The 9,886-nt window shown below is 38.0% G+C and overlaps 1 pseudogene; it reads right to left on the bottom strand.

The window, feature by feature from the left end:
- Positions 1-7,599: 7,599 nt before the first annotated feature.
- On the bottom strand, positions 7,600-8,725 carry LOC138433124 (THAP domain-containing protein 5 pseudogene; annotated as a pseudogene).
- Between the last annotated feature and the right edge of the window lie 1,161 nt (positions 8,726-9,886).

Raw genomic sequence — 9,886 nt, 5'->3', positions numbered from 1 at the left:
GCATAATGGTATGAAACCTTTGAGATGCAGAAAAACAGTTCTTAGAGGAAAATTTATAGCAATTCAATCTTAACTCAAGAAACAAGAAAAAATCTCAAATAAACCACCTAACCTTACACCTCAAACAACTAGAGAAAGAAGAACAAACTAAACCTAACATTAGTAGAAGGAAGTAAGTCATAAAGATCAGAGCAGAAATAAACTAAAAAGAATAACAACAAAAAAAATCAACATCAAGGATCAATAAAACTAAAAGCTGGTTCTATGAGAAGATAAACAAAATTGGTAAACCATTAGACAGACTCATTAAGAAAAAAAGGGAGAAGACTAAAATCAATAAAATTAGAAATAAAATAGGAGAAGTTTCAATTGACTCCATGGAAATACAAATGATCATAAGAGACTACTATGAACTATATGCTGATAAAATGGATAACTTGGGGAAAACGGACAAATTCTTAGAAACATGCAGTCTCCCAAGACTGAACCAGTAAAAAATAAAAAATATAAGCAGACCAATCACAGCATTGAAACTGAAACATTGATTTAAAAACTTCCAACAAACAAAAGTCTAGGACTTGATGGTTTCATAGGCAAATTCTGTCAAACATTTAGAGAAGAGTTAACAACCATCCTGAAACTGTTCCAAAAAACTCAAGAGAAAAGAAAACTTCCAAACTCATTCTATTATGCCATGGTCACTGTGTTACCAAAACCAGATGAAGATATCACATAAAAAGAGTGTTACAGGCTACTATCACTGATGAATAGAGCTGTAAAATTCCTCAACAGAATAAATACTATTAATCTGAATCTAACAATACATTAAAAAGATCATACATCATGATTGAGTGGGATTCATCCCAGGGATGCAAGTATTTTTCAATATCCACAAATCAATCAATGTGATACACCTCATCAACAAACTGAAGAATAAAAACAATTTATGATCATCTCAATAGATGCAGAAAAGTTTTTGACAAAATTCAGCACCCATTTATGATAAAAATTTCCAGAAAGTGAGCATTTAGGGAATATACCTCCACATAATAAAGGCCATATGTAACAAACCTACATTTAACATCATAATCAATAGTGAAAAGCTGAAAGCTTTCCTCTAAGATCAGGAACAAGGCAAGAATGTCCACTCTTGCCACTTTCACTCAGCATAGTTTTGGAAGTCCTAGCTACAGCAATCAAAGAAGGAAAAGAAGTAAACGGAATCCAAACTGGAAAAGAAGAACTTAAACTGTCACTGTTTGCTGATGACATGATACTATCTATAGAACTTAAAGATGCTACTATAATACTACTAGGATTCATCAATGAAAATGGTAAAGTTGCAGATTACAAAATTAATACACAGAAATCTGTATGTTTCTATACTAACAATGAAAGACCAGGAAAATAAATTCAAGAAACAATTCCATTTACCACTGCATCAAAAATAATAAAATATCTAAGAATAAACCCACCTAAGGAGACAAAAGACTTGTACTCCAAAAACTATAAGATATTTATTAAAGAAGTCAAAGAAGACACAATAAAATGGAAAGATATACTATGCTTGTGGATTGGAGTAGTCAATATTGTCAAATGACTATACTACCCAAGACAACTACAGATTCAATACAATCCTTATGAAATTGCCAATGGCATTTGGTAATTTCATAGAACTAGAACAAAACTAGAACAGAACTAGAACAAAAAAATCTCGAAATATGTATGCAGACACAAAGGACCCTGAATAGTCAAAACAGTATTAAAAAGGAAAAACAGAGATAAGGTAATCAGGCTCCCTGACTTCAAAGTAAACTACAGAGTGACAGTCATCAAAACAGCATGGTACTGGTACAAAAATAGAATTGTAGATTAATGGAGCAGGATAGGAAATCCAGAAATAAACCCATGTACCTATGGCCAATTAAGGTATGACAAAGGAGGCAAGACTACATAACACTGAAAGACAGTCTCTTCAACAAATGTTTTGGGAAAACTGAATAGCTACACATTAAAAATAAAATTAGATAATTTTTTTAACACCATACACACACAAAAAAGCTCAAAATGGATTAAATACGTAAATGTGAGGCTGGACACTATTAAACTCCTAGAGGAAAACATAGGCAGAAAACTGTATAACATAAATGGCAGCAATATCTTTTTTCATCTATCTCTCAGAATAATGGAATTAAAAACAAAAGTAAACAAATGAGATCAACTTAAATTCAAAAGTTTTTGTACAGCAAAGGAAACAATAAGAAAAATAAAAAGGCAACACACAGATTGGGAGAAAATTTTGCAGATGATGTGAGCAATGAGGGATTAGTTTCCAGAATTTATAAACAGCTCATGATGCTTAACAGCATCAAAACAAACAACCCACTCAAAAAAAAAAAAAAAAGGGCAGAAGATCTAAATAGACATTTCTGCAAAGAAGACATACAGATGGCCAAGAGGCACATGAAAAGATGTTCAACATCATTAATTATTTGAGAAATACAAATCAACACTACAATGAGATATCACCTCACATCAGCCAGAATGGCTATCATTAAAAAAAGAAAAAAAGGATCATAAAATGTCAGCAGGTCTCATGGCCAGAAGATGATGTAATATCCCTAAGACCTTTTTTTTTTATACATTTATGTGAAGCACCTGATTTTGATAAAGGTCAGGACTACAGACCCCCACGTGACTCTGTATTCATCCTTATATGTAACAAAAGTTATATAAGCAAACCCAAAAATACAGAAATCGGATCAGTTTCTGGAAAGACTGATACCCCCATGTCGTTCTTTCTTGCTCCCCGTTTTTCTGGCTGAATTCCCATCTGGAGCATGGATGCTATTCCACATAAACCAAGTGATTCAGCCTCTTTCCCCACTAATATTCCTACTACACTATCCGTTTCTAATCTGTTTGTATCTCTGTAATTAAATACGTATTTTTCCAAGGACGCCGACTCTGTCCCCACCTTCAAATCACCCTGGATCCACCGGGGCTGGACCCCGGCACTACTGCACAATTGCACTCATCTCATACGCTAGTAAATAATGCTCAAAATTCTCCAAGGCAGACTTCAGCAATATGTGAACTGTGAAATTCCAGATGTTCAAGCTGGTTTTAGAAAAGCCAGAGGAATCAGAGATCAAATTGCCAATATCTACTGGATCATTGAAAAAGCAAGAGAGTTTCAGAAAAACATCTATTTCTGCTTTATTGACTATGCCAAAGCCTTTGACTGTGTGGGTCACAATAAACTGCAGAAAATTCTGAAAGTGCTGGGAATACCAGACTATCTGACCTGCCTTTTGAGAAACTTGTATACAGGTCAGGAAGGAACAGGTGGGCATGGAACTGGACATGGAACAACAGACTGGTTCCAAATAGGAAAAGGAGTACGTTAAGGCTGTATATTGCCACCCTGCTTCTTTAACTTATATGCAGAGTACATCATGAGAAATGCTGGGCTGGAAGAAGCACAAGCTGGAATCAAGATTGCCGGGAAAATATCAATAACCTCAGATATGCAAATGACACCACCTTTATGGCAGAAAGTGAAGAAGAACTAAAGAGCCTCATGATGAAAATGAAGGAAGAGAGTGAAAAAGTTGGCTGAAAGCTCAACATTCAAAAAACTAAGATGATGACATCTGGCCCCATCACTTTATGGCAAATAGATGGGGAAACAGTGGAAACAGTGGCTGACTTTATTTTTCTGGGCTCGAAAATCACTGCAGATGGTGATTGCAGCCATGAAATTAATAGACGCTTACTCCTTGGAAAGAAAGTTATAACCAACCTAGAGAGCATATTAAAAAGCAGAGACATTACTTTGCCGACAAATGTCCACGTAGTCAAGGCTATCGTTTTTCCAGTAGTCATGTATGGATGTGAGAGTTGGACTATAAAGAAAGCTGAGCAGTAGAATTGATGCTTTTGAACTGTGATGGAGAAGACTCTTGAGATTCCCTTGGACTGCAAGGAGATCCAACCAGTCCATCCTAAAGGAGATCAATCCTGGGTGTTCATTGGAAGGACTGATGTTGAAGCTATAACTCCAATACTTTGGCCACCTGATGTGGAGAGCTGACTCATTGGAAAAGACCCTGATGCTGGGAAAGATTGAGGGCAGGACGAGAAGAGGACAACAGAGGATGAGATGGTTGGATGGCATCACCGACTCAATGTACATGGGTTTGGGTGGATTCCAGGAGTTAGTGATGGACAGGGAGGCCTGGCGTGCTGCAGTTCATGGGTTTGCACAGAGTGGGACATGACTGAGTGACTGAACTGAACTGAACATATAGCAAAAAACCAAGTTGTATTACTAAAATATATATAATTTTTGTATGTCAAAGATATCTCAGTTGAATTATTAAAAAGATCTTTGGATATAGTATAAGCCTTATTTTCTTCCAGAATAAACTGTATCTTCCTTTGTCAGGTAGGTGATCATTTTGGTTAATCAGAAGTGACCTGTTTTAAGTCTGGAATACATATTTAGTTAATTTTAGTTAATCCTGCTTAAATTTCCTGAGAGTGAGATCTGGCCTGTGTGTATTATAGATCCCTCCCTGTAGAAGCTTTGAGTTCCTTAAAAATTCCAATACTTTTCTCTCCTTTATCTGCTCAGTACCCAGCCTTCCATCATAGTACTTATATACTATACTCAGCAATTGTGTTATGGGGAAAATCATTCTCATCCTGGGCTCTTACAGATACCAATCCATCCACTGTTTTTCCTGAACCAAGTCAAATCCTCTGCTTATCCATGCACTCACTCAAGAGATGCCTCCACAAGTAAGTGGCTACTAGTCTCTGCTCCCCAGGAAGAACTTATCCTTCTTTAGAGTATAATACTTTTAGGCTTCTTTACAGCAATGCCTCTCCAATACAGTGTTTTAATTTATTGTCTTTTAGTTGTTATAATGGGAAGATTAATATGATATAAATATGTACACGCTAACCAGAGTTGTAAGTCTTTCTTATGTTCCTTTTGCAGTGATCATCTCTTCCCCTTCCACCACATGTGAAATCCCTGTTTGAGGGTGTTTTTGCATGATGGTTGAGAGAGGTTTAGTTGTACATGGCAGGCATGATAGGGGAGACAAAACAAGAAAAGTGTTGGTAAATCATATTGATAAATGGGGCTTCCAGTACCACTGGAAGGTCAAATCATGACATCGCCTGTGAGACCAGTGGCCTCAGTTTTTCCATGTACTGAATGAGCTCCATGGACTTTTCATCCTTGGACATTATTTGACACATTATTCTTCAGGCTAAACAATAGAAAAATGTCTGTAACCAAGAACATAGCTTAAGGAAAATCATAGAAATGCTGCTTCCTAAAAATGGTGATGACAAACAGTAATTCTCACTTGATTTGGCAGAAGGAAATTAGAATCTGTTTAGCAAATATGACCCACAAACTGAATAATGTCAGAGGCAAGAGTGCTCTTTCCTTAGGCATGGGGTTGTTTCAGTTGCATTGTATCCTACTGTGATCATATTTTTCTTGTTTGATCTAAATTACAAGACAGGTAGGTCCCCAGGATTCCCAATGCTATACAGTGTTTGTAGGATGCCCCTGTGTGCGAGGTGCTATTATTCTGTTATCCTACCCGCAGATCCTCAAAAGCAGAGAAATGAGTGTTCCTTCTATTGTACTGCCATTAATCTGCTGTTTATGCAGTAAGCACTTGACTGGACTGGATTTAGATTTGAGGACCTGTAGAATAATTTTGCTTTGTCATGATTTGGAATATGTTATAGATTGAACTGTGTCCTTTCCCCATAAAAATCTGTGTTTAAGTCCTAACTCCAATACCTTGAAATGTGACTTTATTTAGTAATAGGGTCATTGCAAATGTGGTTATTAAATGTGTGTGATAAAGTTGTGTAATTAGGAACATTGTGTTATTGCTCAGGTTCTTGAAACTGAGTCCAAGGTCATTAGACAGGTTCCTAATAAAATATGGCTGGGGTCCTAATTTAAAGGGGAATTTTGGACAGAGATGAATGCACATAGAGGGAAGACACTATGAAGAGGTAGAGGAAGACACAGCCACCTACAAGCCAAGGACAGAAGTCTGGAACTGATTTTTCCTTCACAGGCTTCAGAAGAAACCCACTAAGCCCACACCCTGATTTCAGACATGGAGCCTCTGGAAATGCGAGACAGTAAATTTCTATTGTTTAAACCAAAGAAGGAAATTTATAAGACAAAGTAGAACTTTTCAGTACTCTTTACTATGACAGAGTATTAGTCGCTCAGTTGTGTCCAACTCTTTGCGACCCCACGGACTGTAGGGGTTCTGTGCAGGGGTTTTGAGCCTCCAGGCTCCTGTGTCCATGGGACTCTCCAGGCAAGAATACTCAGATGGGCTGCCATGTCCTTCTCCAAGGGATCTTCTAATCCAGGGATCAAACCTGGGTCTTCTGTATTGCAGGTGGATTCTTTACCATCTGAGCCCCCAGGAAAGCTGTATAATACAAAAAATTATAGCCCAAAGATCAAATGTGGGAGAGAGCAAATTAGCCAAGATGGCGTGTTCAGTCTCTCTCACCCCATGTTTCCTAAATAGTGACTGCGTAATAGCTGAGATAATTAGTATCACTGTGCATGCATGTCACGAGGTACTCGCTTGGTCATGGGTTTTGTGTGGTATGCATATGTGTGAGTTCCACCCATAAAGTGGGGGGAGTTGCTGCTACCTCAGGGATGTGTCCATCGGGTCAGCCACAAGAGGGGAGAACCGTGGTATGGCTGCTGCACCAGCGAAGAGCGAGGCTGTGTTACGGTTGCTGCGCCAGCCGGGAGAGTAAAAATGTGTCTTCAGTCCCTCCTTGTGGAGGAGTCTCCTTCCAGCTGTGGGGCTCCTGGCTCTAGTCTCCTTCCAGCCTCTTAGCTCACACCTTGCCCACCCTGAGTTCAATGAGCAGTGTGCACAGCAAGATACAGAAGAAAATTGGCATCACAAGCAGGATGACCAGCGATACATCAAGCAACACATAATTTAATAAATATTGAGAAGAATATGAGTTAATAATATAAAATTCTCTCCAGCATTTACTCTTGTGTAAGCATAAGATTATCATACAGAAAACTTGTTCTATTAAAAGTATCTTCTAGAAAGGGAAGAAACTATAAAAGAAACAACCTATGTTAAAGATTTAGTTATGTGTCCTCCTTTTACGAATTAGAGACTGAGACTCAATAAGTAACTTGTCCAAGACACATCTTAATGGTAGAACCAGGACTGATTCCTGAACTTGACTTCTATTCTGGGATCTTGTTTACCATATCTGTGTTCTCTCAGTTTATGACTTAATCATATTGTTTATTCACTACATTTTTGCTTTAAATTTGGAATGTTAAGAAGTGATGAAATGTCTTCTACCCAACAACTCTCTAGTTTTTCTCAAAAATGAGCATAACAAAGACAGGATGAAGTTCATAACATTAGAACACTTTCTTAGCTTCATTAAGGTAAGAATTTTACACAGGAATAAGTTCACTTTACATATAATTTGGTTTGGCAAAAAAAAAAAACCACCTTATGTAAAAGTCACAAACTTTAAAACCTCTCTATTCTATATAATAACTTCATATGTTGTGAAATGACTTTCTACAATTTTCTTCAGATAACCAGTTTTCCTGTTTTAGCTGCCTTATAAGAGCTTCTAAAGACTTCAATCTCCCTAGAGTTTTCTGTTCTTGTAACTCAAGGAGTTATCTTTGAATGTAGTTTAGACTTTCTGCCAAGGATATTCCTTATTTACATTGGTCTGCAGTAAAAATGCTCAATCTGTAAAACATCTGTCTCAAAGTCTATAATATCTTTATTTGAGTCTTCAATGTCAAGGTCTTTAATGTCCATTTCCACTGTTTCTTGGGCAGGTATAAAAGAATTAATTGTAGGTTTTGTACAAAAATTGTAATAACAGATTCTTTATCTGTTTAATTCTTCACTGTTGGAGTAATTGTGCTGAATATGAATGCATTTTTCTGTGCTGACTTAATTTCCACAGAATCATTTGTGAAGTGTGGGTTAGCAAGATAATTGGTAATTATTTCAAGCACTACTTGGGTTTCCAAAGGCTGCTGAATACCCTCTGAATTTGAAGTTATCAAAGTAATAGTCGTAGAATTTAGATTCTCAAAAAATGTGTGCAAACCACCTATATCCATGTCATGGTTAACTAATGTTTCCAAGGTGGATTCTGGTTTTCTGGTATCTTATTTAACTGGACTAAGAGTTAGTATGTTATTTTGTACACTTTCTGGTTTTGGATCTGGTGGCTTTACCAAGGCAGATGATTTGAGTAATTCGGCATGTTCAGGAAGGACATCTTAACTGGATGCTTATTTGGCTCATTTGATGCAAAAGAGTCTTCTGACTTGGTTTTTAGATATACTTCTTTCTCACTTTTCAATTTTTTCTTCTGAGATTTTTTTTTTCAAGAGTCTTTCTTCTGATTGCCTTCAAGCAGAGAAAATATTGTTGAAATTGCAGATTATTTCAAATAGTGAATACCCCATCTGATGTCACAGAGTCAGGAGTAAAATGGTCACTACACAGAAACTGGTATTTAAAGGGAACACATGAATCTCGTTTCATATTCTTTAACTATTTTCAAGTCTTTCTTTGTCATACAGAGGAAATGGGTAAAAAATCAGCTTCATGTCTTTATTGTTTCAAGCCCAGTGGTTCTTACAGCAAATCTTACTGTGTCTTACTATGACAAACGGCACCATTAACACCTAGAAGTCAAAATTAAGGGAGAAATAGCAACAGTGTCCATTTTCCTATTGGAACCTCAAGGCTGTGAACAGATAACTCTGTACCTTTTCAATTCACTGCAGTAAACATTTACTGAGCACATCCTATGTGGCAAGAACTATGCTGTGGGTAAAAGTGAAAGTGTTAGTCACTCAGTCTGCTGTCTGACTCTTTGTGATCCCATGAACTGTAGCCCGCCAGGCTCCTCTGTCCATGGAATTCTCCAGGCAAGGATACTGGAGTGGGTGGCCATTCCCTTCTCCAGAGGATCTTCCCTGGCCCAGGGATTGAACCCAGGTCTCCTGCATTGCAGGCAGATTCTTTACCTTCTGAACCACCAGAAAAGTGCCATGATGGGGATACAAAAGTATGTATGCTGAAGATACAAAAGTAAATTAAGAAGCTATCTTGAGAAAAGCTAAGGAGTGACAGCACTCCCTTTTGAGTGGTGCATGAGGGTACTATTGAAGCCCAGGAGACAGAAGTTAGAGGAAGTTTTCCGGGGGAGACAACTGGACTGAGCCTTATAGCCTAAATAGAAACTAGCCTAAAGTAGAAAGGAAAGAATGGCACAAAGTTAAAAGCACTGAGAGGTGAAACACTGTAATCCCTTAACATTCCTGTGAATGGACAGATGTGCTGAATTGGACTCATACACGCATGCCTAATCCCCCTCCCTGCATCCTCCCTGCACCCTAATGTCAGAGCTTCACCTTTGTAGCCTTGGATGAAAATGTGTAGGGCTTCTACAGAGGCCTTTATTGTGTAAGATGAGCCCTGGTGTCACCATGTGACAAACACAGGGGCAGGTGCTCGCCTAGAAAAAACCCAGCAGCTGCTTATTTCAGGAGATTTACACTCACACTGAAATATTGCAGACATAAGTAAGTTTTCTGTTTTAACTGTTAGATTAATTGAGGGATGGGTGGAGATGGGGGAGAGAGAGATAGAGAGGGAGGGAGAGTGGAGAGTGGTGAGGTCTTCCGCTGCCTGTAAGCTCTGCAAGGCAGGAGGCAGGTTTGGAGAGGTGGATGAGAGTGTAGAGCAAGCATATTGGCTCCTGCAGGGGTACTTACTTTGGATGTCAGTTGCTTGGG

This window comes from Ovis canadensis, chromosome 2, assembly GCF_042477335.2.
Source record: "Ovis canadensis isolate MfBH-ARS-UI-01 breed Bighorn chromosome 2, ARS-UI_OviCan_v2, whole genome shotgun sequence".
In the NCBI taxonomy this organism is placed as follows: Eukaryota; Metazoa; Chordata; class Mammalia; order Artiodactyla; family Bovidae; genus Ovis; species Ovis canadensis.
This window is presented reverse-complemented; position numbering and strand designations above follow the sequence as displayed.